The 26,968-nt window shown below is 41.9% G+C and overlaps 1 long non-coding RNA gene across 1 annotated transcript; it reads right to left on the bottom strand.

Annotated features, from left to right (window-relative positions):
• Positions 1-1,747: 1,747 nt before the first annotated feature.
• LOC129865632 (uncharacterized) lies at positions 1,748-13,114 on the bottom strand. The gene is made up of 3 exons (XR_008761403.1): positions 13,030-13,114; positions 12,841-12,949; positions 1,748-7,044 (listed from the first exon to the last, which is right to left on the bottom strand). It is a non-coding gene; the product is annotated as an uncharacterized LOC129865632 (long non-coding RNA).
• Between the last annotated feature and the right edge of the window lie 13,854 nt (positions 13,115-26,968).

The raw sequence follows: 26,968 nt of genomic DNA, 5'->3' as shown, positions 1-26,968 counted from the left end.
CTCTCCTCAGTGCCTCCAGCTGTTCCCATGGGAGGCGATCCCTACCAGCCAGGATCTCCTCCCATGTGTAGCAACCCTTTCCGTCCAATATATCGTCCCATGTCCATTGCTCCTTCTTTTCCTGTCCCTTACTCCGTTGAGTTTTCCCTTGCCGCTTGGTCCTAGCGTGGTGGGTGATTCTGTAAGGGCTGTCTCTCTCCTCATCCTCGGACGAGGAGAGGAGAGAAGGATCATCAGACCAAAATGCAGCATTCGGGAAATAAGCCATCTTTTTATTTAACACGACGATGGCAACACGAAACAAAACACTTTCAAATATACAAAACAAGAAAACGACGTTGACGAAACCTGAACATAAACTTACCTAACTAAACGTAAACTCACGGACAGGAAACAGACGACATCAAAATAAACGAACAGCCAAACAGTCCCGTATGGTACATACATTCGACGACACAGGAGACAATCACCCACAAACAAACAGTGAGAACACCCTACCTAAATATGACTCTTAATTAGAGGAGAACGCAAAACACCTGCCTCTAATTTAGAGCCATACCAGGCAACCAAAACCAACATAGAAACAGATAACATAGACTGCCCACCCAAAACACATGCCCTGACCTAAACACATACAAAAAACAACATAAAACAGGTCAGGACCATTACAGTTATGCACAGCTGGTGTGTCTTCTTAAGTACATGTCTTCTTAATTTATTTGTACAGCACTAATGAAGGCATAAGGCTGAAATGTATGCAACATTTTTGTTATCTAGCACCTTGCATTTCCACTTTTGTATTCTTTAAAGCTTGAATAAAATTAATTATATTATTTTTGCATCTCGGCCTCCTTGGGTTATTCCTTTTCATAGTTTTGAGTAGTCTCTCTCTCTCTCTCTCTCTCTCTTTTTTGGCCTGTACATGACCATTCTCTTAACTGCCCCTTGGACACTATTAAATATCAGAGACTTGAACCATCTGCCTCCCGTGTCTGCATCTGGGTCTCACCTTGTGCCCTTATCTCCATTCCCAGACAGAGAATGTATGAGGATGTATTCACACACACTTAGCCTTTTACCTAACTGTATGTAATGATGTTCTGAAAACACAGCAGCATTGCAGTTCTTGACATACTCAAACCGGTGCGCCTGGCACCTGCTACCATACCCCTGGACTTAATTTTTTTAAATATTTGTCCTGTCTTGCCCATTCGACCTTTGAATGGCACACACACAATCTGTGTCTCAATGATTAAAAATCATTATTTGACCTGTCTCCTCCCCTTCATCTACTCTGATTGAAGTGGATTTAACAGGTGACATCAACAAGGGATCATATCTTTTACATGGATTCACCTGGTCAGTCTATGGGTGTGTTTTGTCATTTCAATCTGGAGTGCCAGAGTGCGCTCAGAGTGCATTCTGGGCGTTCGTAAATTCAGATTGTCAGATTGTCTGTTCGTAAATTCAGAGCGTCACGCTTTTGGAGCGTTCAGAGCGAACACTGGATGCTCTTGCCGAAGAGTAGGGTTGATCCAAGCATTCTGACCTCAGAACTGCAGTCAAGCACCCATGCTAACTGGGCTTGCTAGCTACTTCCAGACACAAATGAGAGAACACCTCACTCTGACCACTTTACTCACTCTAGCAGAGCTGGTTAGGCTGTTTTCATGTTTTCCAGATCGTTGGTGACGAACTGTGCTGCTGGCAACAATTTAATGACGCTTTTTTGCCGACAACAGCCATATCAAATAAAATACAATTTTATTGGTCACATAAATATATTTAGCAGATGTTATTGTTGGTGTAGCAAAATTATTGTGTTCCTAGAACCAACAGTGTTGTAGTATCTAAAACAGTGTTGTAGCATTGACTAAAATACAGTAGGATAGAATACAGTATATACATATGAAATGAGTAAAGCAGTATGTAAACATTATTAAAGTGACTAGCGTTCCATTATTAAAGTTACCAGTGATTCCGTGTTTATGTACATAGGGCAGCAGCGTCTAAGGTGCAGGGTTGAGTAACCGGGTGGAAGCCGACTACTGATGGCTATTTAACAGTCTGATGGCCTTGAGATAGAAGCTGTTTTTCAGTCTCTAGGTCCCAGCTTTGATGCACCTGTACTGACCTCACCCTCTGGATGATAGCGGGTTGAACAGGCCATGGCTCGGGTGGTTGATGTCCTCTTGAGGTTGAATGTCCTCTTGAGGTTGAAGACCACATGGTCTGTGTGGGTGGACCATTTCAGATTGTCAGTGATGTGTACGCTGAGGCACTTGAAGCTTTTTACCTTCTCCACTGCGGTCCCATCGATGTGGATAGGGGCGCACTCCCTCTGCAGTTTCCTGAAGTCCACGATAGGCTCCTTCGTTTTGTTGACGTTGAGGGAGAGGTTATTTTCCTGACACCACTCCGCCAGGGCCCTCACCTCCTCCCTGTAGGCTGTCTCGGCATTGTTGGTAATCAGGCCTACTACTGTTGTGTCATCTGCAAACTTGATGATTGAGATGGAGGCGTGCACCCTTGTGGGATCCCTGTGTTGAGGATCAGCGAAGTTAAGGTGTTATTTCCTACCTTCACCACCTGGGGGCAGCCTGTCAGGAAGTTCAGGACCCAGTTGCACAGGGGGCGAGGTTCAGACCCTGGGCCCCGAGGTTAATGATGAGCTTGGAGGGTAATATGGTTGTGAAGGCTGAGCTATAGTCAATGAACAGCATTCTTACAGACAGTGCCTTCAGAAAGTATTTTTTGTTATGTTACAGCCTTTTTCTAAAAAGTATTAAAATAAATCCTCATCAATCTACACACAATACCCCATAATGACAAAGCAACAACAAGTATTAGAAATTTTAACAAATTTATTAAAAATTAAAAAACAAATATACTTCTCTATGAGACTCGAAATTGAGCTCAGGTGCATCCTGTTTCCATTGATTATCACTGTTTCTACAACTTGATTGGAGTACACCTGTGCTAAATTCAATTGATAGGACATGATTAGGAAGGTACACAACTGTCTATATAAGGTCCCACAGTTGACAATGCATGTCAGAGCACAAACCAAGCCATGAGATCGAAGGAATTGTCCATAGAGCTCTGAGACAGGATTGTGTCGAGGCACAGATCTAGGAAAGTGTACCGAAACATTTCTGCAGCATTGAAATTCACCAAGAACACAGTGGCCTCCATCATTCTTAAATGGAAGAAGGTTGAAACCACCAAGACTCTTCCTAGAGCTGGCCGCCCGGCCAAACTGAGCAATCGGGGAAGAAGGGCCTTGGTCAGGGAGGTGACCAAGAACCCGATGGTCACTCAGACAAAACTCCAGAGTTCCTCTGCAGAGATGGAAGAATCTTCCAGAAGGACAACTATCTCTGCAGCCTTCCAGCAATACGCCTTTATGGTAGAGTGGCCAGATGGAAGCCACTCCTCAGTTAAAGGCACATGACAGCCCACTTGGAGTTTGCCAAAAGGCACCTAAAGACTCTCAGACCATGAGAAACAAGATTCTCTAGTCTGATGAAACCAAGATTGAACTCTTTGGGCTGAATGCCAAGCATCACTTGAAGCATGGTGGTGGCAGAATCATACTGTGGGGATGATTTTCAGCTGCAGAGACTGGGAAAGATGAACTGAGCAGGGTAGAGCGAGATTCTTGATGAAAACCAGCTCTAGAGTGCTCAGGACCTTAGCCTGGGGCAAAGGTTCACCTTCCAACAGGACAACAACTCTAAGCATACAGCCAAGACAACGCAGGAGTGGCTTCAGGGACAAGTCTCTGAATGTCCTTGAGTGGCCTAGCCACAGCCCAGACCTGAACCAATTTGAACATCTCTGGAGAGACCTGAAAAAACCTGACAGAACTTGAGAGGATCTGCAGAGAAGAATGGGAGAAACTCCCCAAATACAGGTGTGCCAAGCTTGTAGCATCATACCTAAGAAGACTCTGTAATCACTGCAAAAGATGCTTCAACTGTACTGAGTAAAGTGTCTGAATACTTATGTAAGTGAAATATTTCAGTTAAATTTTTTTATAAATTTGCCAAAAAATCTAAAATCCTGGATTTACTTTGTCATTATGGGGTATTGTGTGTAGATTGGTGAAGGGGAAAAAAACAATTTAATCAATTTCAGAATAAGGCTGTAACGTAAGAAAATGTGGGAAAAGTCAAGGGGTCTGAAAACGTATCGAATCCACTGTAGGTATTCCTCTTGTCCAGATGGGATAGGGCAGTGTGCAGTGCGATGGCGATTGCATCGTCGGTGGATATATTGGGGCGGTATGCAATTTGAAGTTGGTCTAGGGTGTCAGGTAAGGTAGAGGTGATATGATCCTTACATAGCCTCTCAAAGTACTTCATGATAACAGAAGTGAGTGCTATGGGGCGATAGTCATTTAATTCAGTTACCTTGGCTTTCTTGAATACAGGAACATTGGTGGACATCTTGAATCAAGTGTGGACATCAGACTGGGATAGGGAGATATTTAATATGTCCGTAAACACTCCAGCCAGCTGGTCTGCGCATGCTCTGAAGACGCGGCTAGGGATGCCGTCTGGGCCAGCAGCCTTGCGAGGGTCGGCCACGGAGAACGAGATCCCACAGTTCTTGGGAGCGGGCCACGTCCGTTTCACCGTGTTATCCTCAAGCGGGCGAAGAAGGTATTTCGCTTGTCCGGGTGCAAGACGTCAGTGTCCGCGACGTGGCTGGCTGTCCCTTTGTAATCCGGGATTGTATGTAGGCCCTGCTACATAGGTCTGATGTCTGACCTGTTGAATTGCAACTCCACTATGTCTCTGTACTGCCTTTTTGCCTTTTTGATTGCCTTACGTAGGGAATAACTACACTGTTTGTATTCGACCATATTCCCAGTCACTTTGAGATGGTAAAATGTGGTAGTTCGCGCTTTTGTTTTGTGCGAATGCTGCCATCTATCCAAGAATTTTGGTTTGGGTGGGTTTTAATTGTCACAGTGGTCCTGATGAACTCACATCAAATTGTGTTTATCACATGCTCCGAATACAACAGTTTTTTTGTGAAATGCTTACCTATAAGCCCTTAACCAATAATGCAGTTCAAGATAGAGTCAAGAAAATATTTACTAAATAAACTAAAGTAAAAAAATCAAATCAAAAAGTAACACAGAAAATTACATAACAATAACGAGGCTATATACTGGGGGTACCGGTACCGAGTTAATGTGCGGGGGTACAGGTTAACCAAGGCAATTTGTAAAGTGACTATGCATAGATAATAAACAGAGAGTAGTAGCAGTGTAAAAACAAAAGGGGTGGGGTCAATGTAAATAGTCTGAGTGGCAATTTGAGTAATTGTTCAGCAGTCTTATGGCTTGGGGGTAGAAGCTGTTAAGGAGCTTTTTGGTCATAGACTTGGCACTCCAGTACCGCTTGCCATGCAGTAGCAGAGAGAACAGTCTATGACTCGGGTGACTGGAGACTTTGAACATTTTTAGGGCCTTCCTCTGACACCGCCTAGTATATAGGTCCTGGATGTCAGGAAGCTAGGCACAAGTGATGTACTGGGCCGTACGCACTGCCCTCTGTAGCGCCTAACGGTCAGATGCCGAGCAGTTGTCATACCAGGCGGTGATGCAACCGGTCAGGATGCTCTCGATGGTGCATCTGTCGAACGTTTTGAGGATCTGGGGACCCATGACAAATCTTTTCAGGTCTCCTGAGGAGGAAAAGGTGTTGTCGTGCCCTCTTCAAAACTGTCTTGGTGTGTTTAGACTGTGATAGTTCGTTGGTGGTGTGGACACCAAGGAACTTGAAACTCTTGACACGCTCCACTTCAGCCCCGTCAATGTTAATGGGGGCCTATTCGGCCCTCCTTTTCCTATAGTTCATAATCAGCTCCTTCGTCTTGCTCAAATTGAGGGAGAGATTGTTTGCCTCTTACAACACTGCCAGGTGTCTGACCTCCACACTATAGGCTGTATCACCGTTGTTGGTGATCAGGCCTATGGTGTTGGAGTCATGCTTGGCCACGCAGTCGTGGGTGAACAGGGAGTACAGGAGGGGACTAAGCAGGATCCAGTTGCAGAGGGAGGTGTTTAGTCCCAGGATTCTTAGCTTAGTGATGAGCTTTGTGGGTACTATGGTGTTGAATGCTGAGCTGTAGTCAATGAACTGCATTCTCACATAGGTGTTCCTTTTGTCCAAGTGGGAAAGAGCCGTGTGGAGCGCGATTGAGATTGCGTCATCTGTGGATCTGTTTGGGGAGGTATGCGTGGGTCTAGGGGTCTTGGGTTTTCGTGTATACATCAATGTTATTCTCAGAGGCTTCTCGGAACATATCTCAAAACAATCTTGAAGCATGGATTCCGATTGGTCAGACCAGTGTTGAATAGACCTTAGCACGGGTACTTCCTGTTTGAGTTTCTGCCTATAGGAAGGTAGGAGCAAAATGGAGTCATGATCTGATTTGCTGAAGAGAGGGCAGCGGAGGGCCTTGTAGCCATCCCGGAAGGGGGAGTAACAATGGTTGAGCGTTTTTGCAGCTCGAGTACCACAGGCAATCAAATCAAAATCAAATTTATTCAAATAGCCCTTCTAGATCAGCTGATATCTCAAAGTGCTGTACAGAAACCCAGCCTAAAACCCCAAACAGCAAGCAATGCAGATGTAGAAGCACGGTGGCTAGTAAAAACTCCCTAGAAAGGCCGAAACCTAGAGAGGAACCAGGCTATGAGGGGTGGCCAGTCCTCTTCTGGCTGTGCCGGGTGGAGATTATAACAGAACATGGCCAAGATGTTCATAAATGACCAGCATGGTCAAATAATAATAATCACAGTAGTTGTCGAGTGTGCAACAGGTCAGCACCTCTACTGCTCCTGCTGTCTCTAGAGAGTTGAAAACAGCAGGCCTGGACAGGTAGCACGTCCGGAGAACAGGTCTGGGTTCCATAGCCGCAGGCAGAACAGTTGAAACTGGAGCAGCAGCATGACCAGGTGGACTGGGGACAGCAGGAGACATCATGCCAGGTAGTCCTGAGGCATGGTCTTAGGGTTAAGGTCCTCTGAGAGAGAGAGAGAGAAAGAAAGAAAGAAAGAAAGAAAGAAAGAAAGAAAGAAAGAAAGAATTAGAGAGAGCAAACTTAAATTCACACAGGACACCGGATAAGACAGGATAAATACTCCAGAAATAACAGACTAACCCTATCCCCCCGACACATAAACTACTGCAGCATAAATACTGGAGGCTGAGACAGGAGGGGTCAGGAGACACTGTGGCCCCATCCGATGATACCCCCGGACAGGGCCAAACAGGCAGGATATAACCCCATCCACTTTTCCAAAGCACAGCCCCCACACCACTAGAGGGATATCTTCAAACACCAACTTACCATCCTGAGACAAGGCAGAATATAGCCCACAAAGATATCCGCCACGGCACAACCCAAGGGGGGCGCCAACCCAGACAGGAAGACCACGTCAGTGACTCAACCCACCCAAGTGACGCACCCCTCCTAGGGACGACATGGAAGAGCACCAGTAAGCCAGTGACTCAGCCCCTGTAATAGGGTTAGAGGCAGAGAATCCCAGTGGAGAGAGGGGAACCGGCCAGGCAGAGACATCAAGGGCGGTCGTTGCTCCAGTGCCTTTCCGTTCACCTTCACACTCCTGGGCCAGACTACATTCAATCATAGGACCTACTGAAGAGATGAGTCTTCAATAAAGACTTAAAGTTTGAGACCGAGTCTGCGTCCTTCACATGGGTAGGCAGACCATTCCATAAAAATGGAGCTCTATACGAGAAAGCCTCGTATAGAGCTCGTATAGGGCAATACGAGAAATAGGGCAATACGAGAAATACGAGAAAGACTCGTATAGAGCTCCATTTTTTGGAGCTCTATACGAGTTTGCTTAGAAATTCTAGGGACAATTAGGAGGCCTGCGTCTTGTGACCGTAGCGTACATGTAGGTATGTATGGCAGGACCAAATCGGAAAGATAGGTAGGAGCAAGCCCATGTAATGCTTTGTAGGTTAGCAGTAAAACCTTGAAATCAGCCCTTGCCTTAACAGGAAGCCAGTGTAGGGAGGCTAGCACTGGAGTAATATGATCAAATCTTTTGGGTCTAGTCAGGATTCTAGCAGCCGTATTTAGCACTAACTGAAGTTTATTTAGTGCTTTATCCGGGTAGCCGGAAAGTAGAGTATTGCAGTAGTCTAACCTAGAAGTAACAAAAGCATGGATTAATGTTTTGGCATCATTTTTTGGACAGAAAATGTCTGATTTTTGCAATGTTACGTAGATGGAAAAAAGCTGTCCTTGAAACAGTCTTGATATGTTCGACAAAAGAGAGATCAGGGTCCAGAGTAACGTTGAGGTCCTTCACAGTTTTATTTGAGACGACTGTACAACCATCAAGATTAATTGTCAGATTCAACAGAAGATCTCTTTTTTTCTTGGGACCTCGAACAAGCATCTCTGTTTTGTCCGAGTTTAAAAGTAGAAAGTTTGCAGCCATCCACTTCCTTATGTCTGAAACACAGGCTTCTAGCGAGGGCAATTTTGGGGCTTAAATGAGGCCTCACCTCCTGGTTACACTAGTGACCATATCCCCCAGCGCATCCCGCAAAGGCGGAGGTGTTGCTAACATTTACGATAGCAAATTTCAATTTACAAAAAGAAAAACAATGTTTTCGTCTTTTGAGCTTCTAGTCATGAAATCTATGTAGCCTACTCAATCACTTTTTATATCTACTGTTTACAGTTCTTGTGGGCCATATACAGCGTTCCTCACTGAGTTCCCTGAATTCCTATCGGACATTGTAGTCATAGCAGATAATATTCAAATTTTTGGTGACTGTAATATTCACATGGAGAAGTCCACAGACCCACTCCAAAAGGCTTTCGGAGCCATCATTGACTGAATGGGTTTTGTCCAACATGTCTCCAGACCTACTCACTGCCACAGTCATAATCTGGACCTAGTTTTGTCCCATTGAATAAATGTTGTGTCCCATTGAATAAATGTAATGTTTTTCCTCATAATCCTGGACTATCGGACCCCCATTTTATTACGTTTGCAATCGCAACACATAATCTGCTCAGACCCCAACCAAGGATCATCAAAAGTCGTGCTATAAATTCTCAGACAACCCAAAGATTCCTTGATGCCCTTCCACACTCCCTCTGCCTACCAAAGGACGTCAGAGGACAAAAATCAGTTAACCACCTAACTGAGGAACTCAATTTAACCTTGCGCAATACCCTAGATGCAGTCGCACCCCTAAAAACTAAAAACATTTGTCACAAGAAACTAGCTCCCTGGTATACAGAAAATACCCGAGCTCTGAAGCAAGCTTCAAGAAAATTGGAACGGGAATGGCGCCACACAGCCCTCACTGCTGCTCGATCATCCTATTTTTCCAACTTAATTGAGGAAAATAAGAATAATCCTAAATAAATTTTTGATCCTGTTGCAAAGCTAACTAAAAAGTAGCATTCCCCAAGAGAGGATGTCTTTCACTTCAGCAGTAATAAATTCATGAACTTCTTTGAGGAAAAGATCATGATCATTAGAAAGCAAATCTCTTTAAATCTGCATATTCCTCCAAAGCTCAGTTGTCCTGAGTCTGCACAACTCTGCCGGAACCTAGGATCAAGGGAGACACTCAAGTGTTTTAGTACTATATAACTTGACACAATGATGAAAATAATCATGGCCTCTAAACCTTCAAGCTGCATACTGGACCCTATTCCAACTAAACCACTGAAAGAGCTGCTTCCTGGGCTTGGCCCTCCTATGTTGAACATAATAAACGGCTCGCTATCCACCGGATGTGTACCAAACTCACTAAGAGTGGCAGTAATAAAGCCTCTCTTGAAAAAGCCAAACCTTGACCCAGAAAATATAAAAACTATCGGCCTATTGAATCTCCCATTCCTCTCAAAATTTTTAGAAAAGCTGTTGCGCAGCAACTCACTGCCTTCCTAAAGACAAACAAAGTATGTGAAATGCTTCAGTCTGGTTTTAGACCCCATCTGAGACTGCACTTGTGAAGGTGGTCAATTACCTTTTAATGGTGTCAGACTTTGATACCATCAATCACCACATTCTTCTGGAGAGATTGGAAACCCAAATTGGTCTACACGGACAAGTTCTGGCCTGGTTTAGATCTTATCTGTCGGAAAGATATCAGTTTGTCTCTGTGAATGGTTTGTCCTCCGACAAATCAACTGTACATTTCGGTGTTCCTCAAGGTTCCGTTTTAGGACCACTATTGTTTTCACTATATATTTTACCTCTTGGGGATGTCATTCGAAAACATAATGTTAACTTTCACTGCTATGCGGATGACACACAGCTGTACATTTCAATGAAACATGGTTAACCTTTACTTAACACCCATCCCGGATCCGGGAGCATCCTCATCAGTAAAAGCTGACTAGCATAGCCTAGCATAGCGCCACAAGTAAATAATAGCATATAAATATCATGAAATCACAAGTCCAATACAGCAAATGAAAGATAAACATCTTGTGAATCCAGCCATCATTTCCGATTTTTAAAATGTTTTACAGCGAAAACACAATATGTATTTCTATTAGCTAACCACAATAGCCAAAGACTCAACTGCATATTTTCACCATGTTTCTACCGCATGGGTAGCTATCACAAAACCGACCAAATATAGATATAATTAGTCACTAACCAAAAAACAACATCATCAGATGACAGACTTATAACATGTTATACAATAAATTTATGTTTTGTTCGAAAATGTGCATATTTGAGGTATAAATCATAGTTTTACATTGCAGCTACCATCACAAATATCACCAAAGCAGCCAAAATAATTACAGAGAGCAATGTGAAATACCTAAATACTCTTCATAAAACATTTATGAAAAATACATGGTGTACAGCAAATGAAAGATAAACATCTTGTGAATCCAGCCAATATTTCCAATTTTTTAAGTGTTTTACAGCGAAAACACAATATAGCATTATATTAGCTTACCACAATAGCCAAACACACAAATGCATTTATTCACCGCATAGATAGCATTCGCAAAAACCAGCAAAAGATATAAAATTAATCACTAACCTTGACCAACTTCATCAGATGACAGTCTTATAACATCAGGTTATACAAACACGTATGTTTTGTTTGAAAATGTGCATATTTAGAGCTGCAAACCGTGGTTATACATTGTGAATATGTAGCATCGATTCACCAGAATGTCCGGAGCTATTTTGGACACTCACCTAATCTGACCAAAGAACTCATCATAAACTTTACATAAAAATACTTGTTGTATGGCAAATGAAAGATACACTCGATCTTAACAATAGGGGGACGCTGTTTTCACTTTGGAAAAAATCACGCCCAAATTAAACTGCCTCGTACTCTATTCTAGATCGTACAATATGCATATTATTATTACTATTGGATAGAAAACACTCTCACGTTTCTAAAACTGTTTTTTGAATTATATCTGTGAGTAAAACAGAACTCATTTTGCAGCAAACTTCCATACAGGAAGTGAAAAATCTGAAAACGATGCTCTGTTCCAGGGCCTGCCTATTCAATTGCCTAATATTTATCGATATGCATGCACTTCATACGCCTTCCACTAGATGTCAACAGGCAGTGGAAGGTGGAATGGGGTGTCTAGCTTGATCTGAGGCCAAACAAGAGCTTTTGGAGTGACAGGTCTGGAAATTTCTTTGTCTTCTCTGGCGCGCGAAATACGTTGACATTGGCTTCTGAAAAGTGTTCGGTATACACGGCGGATATCTCCGGCTCTGATTTTATTTGAAACATGTGATAATAACATCATAAAGTAGTTTTTTCAACCGAGTTGTATCAGTTTATTCAACGTTTATTGGGACTTTTGGAATTTTCTGTTCTTTGCGTCAAGAGAAGATGGGCATGTTCGCGACCCATGGCTAGCTAAGGTTGCTAATTCGACAGGAGAAAAGGACATTCTAAAACCAAACAACGATTTATTCTGGACCTAGGACTCCTTGTACAAGATTCTGATGGAAGCTCAACAAAAGTAAGAACAATTTATGATGTTATTTCGTATTTCTGTGTAAAATGTTGATTCCTATTCTCTGCCGTTTTGGCGGGCGCTGCCTCGCAATAACGCAAGCTGTTTGTTATGGTAAAGTTATTTTTTTTAAATCTAAGACTAAGTAGCTATATTTTGAGATGAGAGATATCACAATCTCTTTCAATAATGACAGGAATGGAGGAGGTCTTTATTCCAGTGAGATTGCTAAGGCGAACACCGCCATGTTAAGTTTTGCCCAACCTAGGTCGAGGCACAGACACGGTCTCAATGGGGATAGCTGAGCTGACTACACTGACTGTGCTAGAGGCAATGTGTTGATAGAACTTCGGTAGCATTTTCCTCATATTCAACGGGTGTTGAGCGTTTGTAAATTAATTAGTTATTCTGCGCTCTGGAACACTCAGACGTTTTTGTACACTCAGTGCATAAGGAATCTTTCCTGGAATCTCGATTGTTGTAGAGACAATAGAATAGAATAGAATGTTTTGGTGATTAGTTGACAATTCAGTTATCTGAGGTTCTGAGAGACAACCCTCCATGCCTTCAAGCTGTACTCTGTTTTGCTCTCTCCCCTTTAGGCTCTTTCAAACCAAACTTGCTACAGTAAACACACCAGAGTTGGGGTCAATTCCATTTCAGTTCAGTCCAAACTGAAGTTCAAATGCAACATTTTGCTCATAGAGAAGCATTGAGAAAAATGTACATTAGAATTTCCGCTTACTTCCTAAATTTAAATTGATTTGACCCCAACCCTGACACACACACACCCTCTCCCCTACTCACCGTTTATGTGTGACCAGGCACTGCCTGAGTCCCAGCTTGCTGAAGATGTCCACATCTATCCCCATGGGGGTATGGTCTGTTACAGTGAAGAGACTAAGGTCCAGGATACCTATTCAAATATAATATAACATAATATCATATAAACATAACATTATATAACATAATATCGGTGTGTGTGTGTGACCTTACCCCTCAGTTTGACAGCAGGGGGTCCGGAGGTGGGCTGGGGGGAGCACGTGTTCCATGAAGAACACTAAACAAGGCACTGACCATCTCCTCCTGTCGCATGCGAGTGTTGTCTAAAAGTGGAAGGAGAGGGAGGGGGAGATGGAGGGGGGACGGAGGGGGGAATGAGGGGAAGGAGGATGTAGAGAAAGTGGGGAGGATTTCATCATAGATGCATACAGCTAAAGTACATACACACAGCGATATGCAAACACATACTGATTTGTAATTTGTAATGGGCCTCATGGACACATAGCTGAAGATTACATATTAACAGACACACGTCAGCAAATACAGATCAGCCATACAGTCCAACATTGCTCACAACATTGCCTCACACCTCATTATCAAACATGTCCATTGGCAAACACACACATCACCTGTGGCACTGATTGGCAAACACACAAAGCAAACGTAAGCCACAGATAGCGAAAGAGAGAGAGACAGACAGAGATACAGAGACCGACAAAGAGAGACAGGCAGACAGACAATGGGTGAGTAGCAGAGAGAATGGAGAAAAATAATGAGATAGTAAGGAATCTGTGTCTGCTACCATCCCATCCACCTTCCTTACACTCATACCCTCCTGAGCACTACCAAGGGAGGATCCGACCGCCTAGGGCGCAAGAAATGTTGATGCATTAAATTGCATCGCATCAAACCGAATTCGTTCCTCTAATCAAACCGAATCGACCCGAATCGTTTCAAACAAAAACATATACTTCCTGTGTTGTTTCAGAGTCCATGTATCGAGATACATATTGAATCGTCTTGAAATGGAATGATGCACATCCCTACTAACTCCAACCATACACCTATCTCTAACCTCAACACTGTTGACCCTCCCATCGTGGCCATGTAGTGATCTTCTTACCCAAACATGCAGCAGCCTGTCATTCAACCCTGGGTGATAGAGTCTGCCCCTGAAGAGCAACAGCCCTTGAAGCATCCTTTACTCATGCTGCCAAACATACCCTTGTAAAACTGACCATCCTACCAATCCTCGACTTCGGTGATGTCATTTACAAAATAGCCTCCAAAACCCTACTCAATAAATTGGATGCAGTCTATCACAGTGCCATCCGTTTTGTCACCAAAGCCCCATATACTACCCACCACTGCGACCTGTACACTCTCGTTGGCTGGCCCTCGCTTCATACTCGTCGCCAAACCCATTGGTTCCAGGTCATCTACAAGACCCTGCTAGGTAAAGTCCCCCCTTATCTCAGCTCGCTGGTCACCATAGCAGCACCTACCCGTAGCACGCGCTCCAGCAGGTATATCTCTCTAGTCACCCCCAAAACCAATTCTTCCTTTGGACGCCTCTCCTTCCAGTTCTCTGCTGCCAATGACTGGAACGAACTACAAAAATCTCTGAAACTGGAAACACCTATCTCCCTCACTAGCTTTAAGCACCAGCTGTCAGAGCAGCTCATAGATTACTGCACCTGTACATAACCCATCTACAATTTAGCCCAAACAACTACCTCTTTACCTACTGTATTTATTTATTAATTTATTTTGCTCCTTTGCACCCCATTATTTCTGTCTCTACTTTGCACTTTCTTCCAATGCAAACCAACCATTCCAGTGTTTTTTTTAGTTTTTATTTTACTTGCTGTGTTGTACTCACTTCGCCTCCATGGCCTTTTTATAATTTTATTTATTTATACATATATCTGTTTGCCTTCACCTCCCTTATCTCACCTCACTTGCTCACATTGTATATAGACTTATTTTTTTATCTTTTTCACTGTATTATTGACTATATGTTTGTTTTTACTCCATGTGTAACTATGTGTTGTTGTATGTGTCGAACTGCTTTGCTTTATCTTGGCCAGGTCGCAATTGTAAATGAGAACGTGTTCTCAATTTGCCTACCTGGTTAAATAAAGGTTAAATAAAAAATAAATAAATAAAAATGACCCTGTCATGGTGATTTAACGACATCTGTTCCATGGTAAAACAGAAATACCTTATTTACATAAGTAAATACCCTTTGCTAAGAGACGCGAACTTGAGCCCCGGTGCATCCTGTTTCCATTGATCATCCTTGAGATATTTCTACAACTTCATTGGAGTCCACCTGTGGTAAATTCAATTGATTGGACATGATTTGGAAAGGCACACACCTGTCTATATAAGGTCCTACAGTTGACAGTGCATGTCAGAGCAAAAACCAAGCCATGAAGTCGAAGGAATTGTCCGTAGGCTTGTGTCGAGGCACAGATCTGGGGAAGGGTACCAAAAAATGTCTGCAGCATTGAAGGTCCCCAAGAACACAGTGTCCTCCATCATTCTTAAATAGAAGAAGTTTGGAACAACCAAGACTTCCTAGAACTGACCGCCCAGCCAAACTGAGCAATTGGGGAGAAGGGCCTTTGTCAGGGAGGTGACCAAGAACCCAATGGTCACTCTGACAGAGCTCCAGAGTTCCTCTGTGGAAATGGGAGTACCTTCCAGAAGGACAACCATCTCTGTAGCACTCAACCAATCAGGCCTTTATGATAGAGTGGCCAGACGGTAGCCACTCCTTAGTTAAAGGTACATTACAGCCCGCTTGGAGTTTGCCAAAAGTCATCTAAAGGAATCAGACCATGAGAAACAAGATTATCTGGTCTGATGAAACCAAGATTGAACACTTTGGCCTGAATGCTAACCATTACATTTGGAGGAAACCTGGCACCATCCCTATGGTAAAGCATGGTGGTGGCACCATCATGCCGTGGGGATGTTTTTCAGCAGCAGGAACTGGGAGACTAGTCAGCATCGAGGGAAAGATGAACGGAACAAAGTACAGAGAGAACCTTGATGAAAACCTGCTCCAGAAATCCTTTCTTCGCATTATAAGCACAGCAATGCACACATCACAGTAGGCTATAAGCACAAATGTACCATTAGCGGGAAAACACCATTATCAAAAGTGACCCAAATGCCATTACAGTATGCATGTAATGCTTTTATTATAAATGTGCATTTTTAATGGTGAGAATTATCTTCCCCGAACTTGAAACTCCCGCGCTGTTTATGTATGCCAGTTAGGCTCTACAACCCTTGTAAAGCGGATTAATGTGCTTAATTTTATCTTGTTTGGGATAGGGGGCAGCATTTTCACTTTTGGATGAATAGCATGCCCAGAGTGAACTGCCTCCTACTCAGTCCAGGATGCTAATATATGCACATTATTAGTATTGGATAGAAAACGCTCTGAAGTTTCTAAAACTGTTTGAATGATGTCTGTGAGTATAATAGAACTCATATGGCAGGCAAAAACTTGAGAAAAAATCCAAACAGCAAGTGGGAAATCTGAGGTTTGTAGTTTTTGAACTCACCCCTATCGAATACACAGTGGGATATGGGTTATTTTTCACTTCATAAGGCTTCCACTAGCCTTTAGAACGTGGTTTCAGGCTGCTCATGTGAAGGGGGGCCGGATGGGAGCTGTTTTACTAAAGGGTCTGCGTACAGCCTCGTTCTCAGTCAAGCGCTTTCACTTGAGAGGTTGCTCTCGTTCCATTGCTTTTCTACAGACAATGGAATTCTCCGGTTGGAACAGTATTGAACTTTTATGATAAAAACATCCTAAAGATTGATTCTATACTTAGTTTGACAAGTTTCTTCGACCTGTAATATAACTTTTTGAACGTTTCGTCCGAATGGACCAGATTGCGCTTTTGGATTGTTTACCAAACGCCCTAACAAAAGAAGCTATTGGACATAAATGGACATAAATGATGGACATTATCGAACAAAACAAGCATTTATTGTGGAACTGCGATTCCTGGGAGTGCATTCTGATGAAGATCATCAAAGGTAAGTGAATATTTATATATGAATAATATGAATAATGTTGACTACCGCACATGGCAGACATTTCTCTGGCTGGTTTGGGCTCTGAGCGCCGTTCTCAGATTATGCTTTTTCCGTAAAGTTTTTTTGAAATCTGACACTGCGGTTGCATTAAGGGGAAGTGTATCTAAAGTTTCATGTATAATAGCTGTATTTTCATCAACATTTATTATGAGTATTTCTGTGAATTCATGTGGCTCTCTGCAATATCACTGCATGTTTTGGAACAACATAACGCGCCAATGTAAACTCAGATTTTTGGATATAAATATGAACTTTACCGAACAAAACATACATGCATTGTGTAACATGAAGTCCTATGAGTGTCATCTGATGAAGATCATCAAAGGTTAGTGATTAATTTTATCTCTATTTGTGCCTCCTCTCTTTGGCGGGAAAAATGGCTGGGTTTATCTGTGACTTGGTGGTGACCTAACATAATCGTTTGTGGAGCTTTCGCTGTAAAGCATTTTTTAAATCAGACACTGTGGCTGGATTAACGAGAATTGTATCTTTAAAATGGTGCCTAATACTTGTATGTTTGAGAAATTTGATTTATGAGATTTTTGTTGATTTGTATTTGGCGCCCTGCAATTTTATTGGCTGTTGGCGAGTTTTAGACAGGTTAATCATTTGTAGGCACCATAGGCTTGGACTTGTGAAGACCATTAGGCATGCACCTGCATTAGGAGTGTGCATGTCTGCTTATTTTTGTGTCATTGCTATAGTTACGCCACCCATTGAATCTATGCCCTAATGTCTGTGTCAATAAGAAAATGGAAACTAAGCTAAAATGAGTGCAAGGCAAAAAGATAAGGGTGGCCTGGGCTAAAGGATATTAATAATTTACATAAAGTGAAGTGACTATGTGTGTTATGTAAGGGTAAAACTGTATAAATGGAGAATGTTGAGGCTGGAAAGATCAGTTGCTTCATGAACCAGCTCGGCTTTTGTTACTTTGTAATAAAGTCTATTTGAACCCACAAGCTCCGGTATTTGGAAAACATTATTGACTGAATATTTCCACGACAGGCGCAGCCATGGGTGTGCCTGGGAGGGCACAGGCCCACCCACTGAGGAGCCGGGCCCAGCAAATCAGAATGAGTTTATGAACACAACATTTAAAGTGTTGGTCCCATGTTTCATGAGATGAAATAAAAGATCCCAGAAATGGTCCATATGTACAAATAGGGCTGTTGCGGTGACCGTATTACAGCCACACCGGGGGTCACGAGTCATGAATGCAGTCAAATTCCACGAGACCGCTAAGTCACGGTAATTAGGCTTCTCCAAGCTCTGATGCTGCTGTTGGTCATTAGTAGGCTACCAACCTTGCTAACTGCCTGGTACTCAGCACTCTATATTGTCCCTCTAATCACTCTGACTTCAATGCAAACGTAATCGAAAATCTAATCCAACACTTCATGAGAGTCCATGAGCTCATGTTGCACAACATTTCAATAGGCTGTGCAATTGCGAGAGAAAATAGAGTGATGGCCTCTATTTTTAAAAAGAGGAGGATCCCCATCAGCTTTCAATAGGCTAGGCCTACTTTATTTATTTCTCAGCTTTCCTAATATTATGCACATTGCTTATCTTTACAACAGTAGTATAGCCTACCTGGATGGCATGAAAATAAACTATGGGAAAAACGTCCTCTATTCGCTATTTAAGTGCATAGATGACATGTATTTTTTCCGCTCCCCCTGTTCCGAGGCATGATAACGGTTCATTCTAAATCAAAACAAATTTCACAAATATATGATTTAGTATATGTAAAGACAAGATTAAATCAAGAATAGTCTGATGGATGACAATAGCCTATCACTTGTGAATGATCCCCAGCATAAGGCAACAAACAATACCTTTTTTTTGCGACTTTTTCAAATCAGTCTGACAACTCATGTAGCCTAGCCCATAGGGTTATATATTTTGATAAACTTTGTTTCACAACTAAAGTGGCTAAATAACGTCTTAACCAATGTTCCTGTCCAAAGGCCTTCGCAAGATCAAGCATGACCCAAAATGACTAGGCCTGGTTTGATCCAGTTTTGCACAATCACATGTATTCTGCTTACATTCTGTTTACACATGTCTAATGGTCAACCCTGCATTGATTCTGCTTACTACTCTAAGAAAACTGTATAGGTACTGGAAAATTCCCACATGTCCCTGCCCAGTTATGTGAAATCCATAGATTAGGGTCTAAGGAATTTATTGAATTTGACTGATTTCCATCTATGAGCTGTAATTCAATAACATCTTTAAAATTGTTGCATGTTGCGTTTATATTTTTTAATAAGTATATTTCACCCAGATCTGGAGGGAGGGACCAGTGTAAAGCTCTGTGATGGTGTGGTGGTGGAGAGTTACACATACACACACTGATGTGGTGGTGGCGGGTTAAAGGAGGGGCAGTGAGGGGCAAAAGGATATGTTGAATACTGAATGTGTGATGAGGCTAACTAGAGCTGACACAAAGCACATCTGTCTGTACAAGTCCTTCCACCGTAAAAATTCTCTCTCTCTCTCTCTCTCTCTCTCTCTCTCTCTCTATATCCATGTATTTGAACATTATTGTTCTTTAACCTGATGTCATGACGTTGGGTTGGGGGTAGGTTTACGACAGTCATAAATACCTCTTTCCCCCTTTTTCTCTCTCCCCACTATAACTGATGTGACATAAGGAAACCCATGGGTTAACATAGAGATTCTGGGTAACCTCAGAAGTTGGGGGAAATGAACTATATTCTGGTAATCCAACCAACTGTACATATGCGGTGGTACTTAAGGTATATTATGTCAGTTCGGTTGCCCTCTGACACATTCTCATCAATGATAGAATGACATAAACGCTACTGTGAAAAGTCTAAACGTCAGAGGTATCGGATTCACATGGAATTGTTGTTTAATTCAAATGTTTGAATATGACATTGTTTGTGAAGAGGTGAAATGTAATTTTACCTTCCAAATGAGAGATCTGTGTTTTCATAAATTTGGCTTCTGCTCAACCAGGGGCCCGCCCCTGTGAAGAGACCTGGGTAATAGACTTTTCAGACACACCCCTCTACCTCCACTGTATAAAGCCAGTGACAAAAATGTAACTTCCTGTTCCGGGTACTCTAGGATGACGATCCAGGGTCAGAATGGTTCAGATAATCACTATAGATGAAGCCAACATCAGCATGGACTTTGATTGTGAATGGTATGAACTTTGAACTAGTGTTCACTACAGAAGTGATATCTCCTAGCCGTTGAGTTGGCAACAGCTGCTACAAACGCAGGTTAGGAAGGACAGTCCGAGTATCCCGTCTTCCACACACAACGTTACTACAAAGTATCCCGTGACAACCAGAGACATTCTCCAAAGGACAGAGGACTCGGGTTGGCGATACGTTCTTCCATCTACCACCAACCTACTGAAGCGCAGCTCAGAGTAAATATGTATTGCATTTTCTTTCTCAAATGGGCGGTAATTTAGAATGCATCAGATACTGATTTACGAGAGCACAGCTTTTGCCCTGTTCCGAATCTCCCGCTCTTTCACTAAGACTCAGCCCATTCCCTTTGTGTAACAAGCTGTCATATCTATTCCACCCGCTAGGGACGTTTTCTGTATGACGTAATTTGTGATCAAGTTATGATCTAATTGTATATGTGTGATTCTGTGTGATTGGTTAGGTATTTAGTAAATAAATAATTAAACCCAATTTTGTATTGCTGATTCAACTTGTTAGCCAGGATTCTTGCAGATAATCAAGGTCTTACAACTTTCAGATGAGACTGAATATAATGACGATTAATGTGACGGCTATTTAGTAAAATATTACAAAATCTTTAAGAGTTTATTCGAAAGATAACAGCTCTATAAATATTATTTCGTGGTGTCCCTCTCTAGTTAATTAATATTTACATGATTAGTTCAATCAGGTAATATTAATTACGGAGAAATAATTTTATAGAATAGCATGTCATAGCAATCAATCTGGCATAGTCAAAGACACGACACTGACAACAAGTTCTCATTTACACAATAACAACACACAGATTTACAATACAAACAGAAACAGAGATTTTTGGCACAGAAAGTGTAAAAAGCCAGTCTAGTCTGAACACAGCTTCATATCCCCTCTCCTCTCTCTCATCTTCTTTTCCCTTCCTCTCCTTCCAGCACTTTTCCTCCCTCCTCTCTTCCGTTCTTTGATATGATTCTATCTGACCACCCTCTCCCTGGTCGCTCGATGAGAGACAAAGGTCACGTGACGTTATCTGCTTCCCTTACTTTACATTAGTCTGTAGAGAAGAGAGAGCTACAGTGTCTGAAATGGAACTCTATTCCTTATACAGTCCTCTACTTTTGACCACAACCACATCCCATACAGTACAGTACTTTTGACTTTTGACTCTTTTTCAAAAAGTAGTGTGTTATCTAATGTCACTTGTGATTTGCACACACGCGCACATACATGAATTCTTAGCTATATTAGCGTGCATGGCAAAGTCAATTAATCATGACCCACTTTATTACATGTTCATTATGTATGAGGATGCTCTAACAACACACACACACACACTCTGCCTGATTCCTGATGTGGTAAAGTTAACCCTGCATTGACCTATCCAGCTGTCTCTGCCTGTGGCGAAGCTCGTGGGCTACGACCTCTCCATAACAACCCAAAGTCAATCATTATAAACACACACACATACACACACACACACACACACACACACACACACACACACACACACACACACACACACACACACACACACACATACATACATACATACATACATACATACATGCAAACACGCACACACACGGTCAACACACCAGAACTGGGTTCAAATACTATTTGAAATCTTTAAAATAATTAGAGCATCAGCTTTAGTCTGCCTGGGGTGCCAGATGGGCGGCAGGTGGTGGTTCACCAATCGCAGAATGGTGAACTTACTAAATGACTGAGAGTTTGATGGGTGATATTAGGTTGCTTCTTGTGTAAATATTTTCTGTCTGGATTTTAGTGATTTGTATGTGGTTAGAGTGTTGGAGTGTTGGACTAGTAAACAAATGTTTGCAAGATCAAATCCCTGAGTTGACAAGATAAAAAATATGTTGTTCTGCCCCTGAACAAGGCAGTTAACCCACTGTTCCTCGGCCGTATTTCAACATCTCCCTTTAAACTTAGTGATCAACATGTAACACCAGAATAAGTTACATTCATTTATGTATTTTCTGTTATCTCAAACCACTTAGTTCAATAATGAATGTTCAGTCACTAAACCTAAATTATTCCCGTATTTTCTTTGTCCCTTTACTTCGACAGCAACCTGGAACGTTGGAGAATTGTCACTGGTTGGCAGGGCAAAACTGCTCTATATTCAAGCGTCTAGGCTTCCCTCAAGATGGCGAGGACTTTAGCACAACTGCTCAGCAGACAGACCTGTCGTGCGTGCCGATTGGCGCTCCCCTTCACTTTTGACGTGAGCAGCTCTTTACCGTAGCCTCTATTCCTCTTATCCGGCGAAGTCTGTCTAGTTTCCCCCTAGCCCTCTTCTCTTATTGACTGGCCAGCATGGCCTCAGAGCCATACAAAATATTGGCTACTTTACGTAGTTCTGAGCACCTCCAAGACACGTGTACCTGCTAATGGTTTAGTTACTTGAAACAGAATCAAAAGTAGGGAGGTTTGGGGAGGATGGGTAGGCGTAAACCGAGAAAGTTCAGCAATCCAAAAGTTCCATGTTAGAGTTGTGTTGGGGACAACTGTAGCATTTTAGCTAACCTTTCCCCTAACCCTTATTCTAAACCTAACACAATTCACCTAACATGCTAAGTAAATTCACCTAACCTTTGTCATTTTAGTGTTCCTAACCTTTGTCATTAGTTCCCTAACCGCCAACATAAATTATCCGCATAATTCTCCTTTGTTGTTATGGCGCAACAAGCAACCTGGTCTCAGAGAAAGACGTGCAATACTATATGTCCTACAAGATGCTTGATAAGTTACATCATCCAATTTGTATGCTATTGTACAACTGGGTAAGGCATATGATACTATCGTCCCTAATTTGTATATTATTATACGATCGATATTCCAATCATAAAGTAATCTAACGTAAAGTAACATAGCATAGCATACTAACCGGTGCATAGCATAGCATACTAACCGTTGCCCCCCCCCCCACATATATTGACTCTGTACCAGTACCTCCAGTATATAGCCTCACTACTGTTATTTTACTGCTGCTCTTTAATTATTTGTTTTCATTTCTTATTTTTTACTTAAAGATGATTTTTCTTACAACTGCATTGTTGGTTAATCTCTCTTGGGTACGTGAAACGTTAGCGTCCCACCTCTTCAACAGCCAGTGAAACTGCTGGGCGCCGAATTCAAATACAGAAATACTCATTATAAAAATTCAGAAAACAAAACATATTTTACATAGGTTTAAAGATTAACTTCTTGTGAATCCAACCACGGTGTCAGAGTAAAAACAAAATGCTTTACGGCGAAAGCATACCTTACGATTATTTGAGAACATAGCCCAGCAGACAAATCATTACAAACAGTAACCAGCCAAGTAGAAGAGTTACAGAAATAGAGATAAAATTAATCCCTTACCTTTGGCGATTTTCATATGGTTGCACTCAGCAGACATTCATTTACTCAATAAATGTTCCTTTTGTTCGATAAAGTCTCTTTATATCCAAAAACCTCCGTTTGTTCGCTCGTTTTTTTCAGTAATCCACAGGCTAAAACGCAGTCAAAACAGGCAGACAAAAAAATCTAAATGTATCCGTAAAGTTCATAGAAGCATGTCAAACGATGTTCATATTCAACCCTTAGGTTGTTTTTAGCCTAAATAATCGATAATATTTCAACCGGACAATAACGTCGTCAATATAAAAGGTAAACAAGAAAAGCACTCTCTCGGTGGCGCGCATGAAAAAGCTCTGTGACACTTTAGGGTCCACTCATTCAGACTGCTCTTACTTCCAAATGTTCAGAATACAAGCCTGAAACAATTTCTAAAGACTGTTGACATCTAGTGGAAGGCATAAGAACTGCAATTTGAGTCCTAAGTCAATGGATACTGTAATGGCATTGAATAGAAAACTACAAAACCAACAAAAAAAACTACTTCCCGAAAGGATTTTTCTCAGGTTTTTGCCTGCCAAATCAGTTCTGTTATACTCACAGACACTATTTTAACAGTTTTGGAAACTTTAGAGTGTGTTCTATCAAAATCTACCAGTTATATGCATATCATATCTTCTGGGCCCGAAAAGCAGGCAGTTTAATTTGGGCATGCTTTTCATCCAAAATTCCGAATGCTGCCCCTTACCCTAGAGAAGTTAAGGGCTTGTAAGTAAGCCTTTCACTGTTGTATTCGGCGCATGTGACAAATACAATTTGATTTGACTTGAATGATACAGATTTACATACAAAAAAATACGAATTGCCCTGAGATCACGTTGGACTGGCGAAGTGTCTCATTCACTCACATGCTCATCTGTCTCACACCCTCTTCAGCTGTCGATCCCGATGGCTTGCTGACTACACCACTTTTGGTAGGTGAACCTGACCAGCCTAAACTGCAGTTAAACGTTCATAAACATCTTCACACTCACAAACAGTCAACTGAAACAAGACATTTTCACACACACAGAAAGGACAGAGAGACAGTGTAGCTAGTGTTTTCCCTATAGAAAAAATCTCTTCTCTCCATCTGACTTGCCACTGTGTGCTGTGTGTCAGGGGAACAAATGCCCTTCTGCAGCCAATCAACATAGTGACCAAGGTTTGGTGGCTGGAATCGTTGGACTATAATTGTTTTCATCCAATCAATTAAACGGAGAAAACCTTCGGGCGGATAGATGGTTGGATGGGCAGGAGGGTGGGTGAAGAGAGGTAGAGACAGAAAGCAGAGAAAGGATGGATTAGTGCATGTACCTCAATACATTAATGGTAGTGTTATATAATTCATGCCTACTCATCAGTTACATTGTTTCCCACATATTTTGTGTCATCAAAATACATGCCCTTCTAATAGTAATGCTTTGTTAATGCTTTCTGTGTGTACATTAAATGTAAAGTGGCATCTAACTCAGCTTTTACACTGGATAAGCAGTAATATTTTCTGAACCACAGCTATGAAGTATAGCTTTAGTGACATTCCAAACTACTCATTGACGGTTATAGTCGGGTAATTCATTACCCCAGTGATTTTCAAACCTCTCCTCAGGGACCCCCAGACATTTCACAATTTTGTTGTAACCCTGAGCTAGTTCTCCTGATTAATCTATTGAATGGCTTGATGATTAATTGACAAGTTTAATCAGGTGTGCTAGCTGTGGAATAGTTAAAATACATCTCCCAGAGCAGAGGTTTGAGAAACCCTTGCTTTAGCCCATAGAATTGTGGCGAGAGGAGTTGGCTGTTTTTCCTTCACTCTGCGGTCCAACTCAATCCAAACCATCTGAATTGGGTTGAGGTCGGGTGATTGTGGAGGCCAGGTCATCAGATGCAGCACGCCATCACTCTCAAATAGCCCTTACACAGCCTGGGGGTGTGTTTTGGTCATTGTCCTGTTGATAAACAAATGATAGTCCCACTAAGCGCAAACCAGATGGAATGGCGTATCGCTGCAGAATGCTATGGTAGCCATGCCTTGAATTCTAAATAAATCACAGACAGTGTCACCAGCAAAGCAACCCCACACATCACACCTCCTCCTCCATGCTTCACGGTGGGAACCACACATGAGGAGATCATCCGTTCACCTATTCTGTGTCTCACAAAGAAATGGCGGTTGGAACCAAAAATCTCAAATTTGGACTAATCAGACTAAAAGGACAGATTTCCACCGGTCTAATGTCCATTGCTTGGCCTAAGCAAATCTCTTCTTATTATTGGTGTCCTTTAGTAATGGTTTCTTTGCAGCAATTCGACCATGAAGGCCTGATTCACGCAGTCTCCTCTGAACAGTTGATGTTGAGATGTGTCTGTTACTTGAACTCTGTGAAGCATTTATTTGGGCTGCAATTTCTGAGGCTGGTAACAATGAACTTATCCTTTGCAGCAGAGGTAACTCTGGGTCTTCCTTTCCTGTGGCGGTCCTCATGAGAGGCAGTTTCATCATAGCGCTCGATAATTTTTTGCAACTGCACTTGAAGAAACTTTCAAAGTTCTTGACATTTTCCGGATTGACTTACCTTCATGTCTTAATAACTGACTGTCATTTCTCTTTGCTTATTTGAGCTGTTCTTGCCGTAATATGGACTTGGTATTTTACCAAATACGGCTATCTTCTGTATACCACCCCTACCTTGTCACAACACAACTGATTGGCTCAAACACATTAAAAAGAAAAGAAATAACACAAATTAACTTAACAAGGCACACCTGTTAATTGAAATGCATTATAGGTGACTACCTCATGAAGCTGGTTGAGAGAATGCCAAGAGTGTGCAAAGCTGTCAACAAGGCACAAGGTGGCTACTTTGAAGAATCTGAAATATATTTTGATTTGTTCAACACTTTTATGGTTACTACATGATACCATGCGTTATTTCATAGTTTTGAAAGTCTTCAATATTTTTCTACAATATAGAAAATAGTAAACATAAAGAAAAACCTTGGAATGAGTCTGTGTGTCCAAACTTTTGACTGGTGTTGTACATGCAAGCACACACGCACGCACGTACGCACACATGCAAATGATCTAAGTGGTCAAGCATTATTTGTGTTCTAGCAACTTGGACTAATGCATTGGTAAGGATAATAACATCTGTCAATCAAACACATTGCAGATGAATATGTCTTCGTGATGTTGGAGAGATAGACAGACACAATCAGAGCAGAGGTACAGGTAGAACCTACAATGTACAATTGAGTTTGCTGAACATTTGGACATATAGCTGAACCAACAAACATTCTCAAGTTGTATTGTAGGTTCACTCAACTTGAAATGTTAGGTTGTGTGAACATATAATTCAACTTGAGAATTTATTCTACCTTATTTCATTTGCATATTTCTCAGTATGCCT

The sequence above is a fragment of the Salvelinus fontinalis genome, chromosome 11 (genome assembly GCF_029448725.1).
Source record: "Salvelinus fontinalis isolate EN_2023a chromosome 11, ASM2944872v1, whole genome shotgun sequence".
Lineage (NCBI taxonomy): Eukaryota > Metazoa > Chordata > Actinopteri > Salmoniformes > Salmonidae > Salvelinus > Salvelinus fontinalis.
This window is presented reverse-complemented; position numbering and strand designations above follow the sequence as displayed.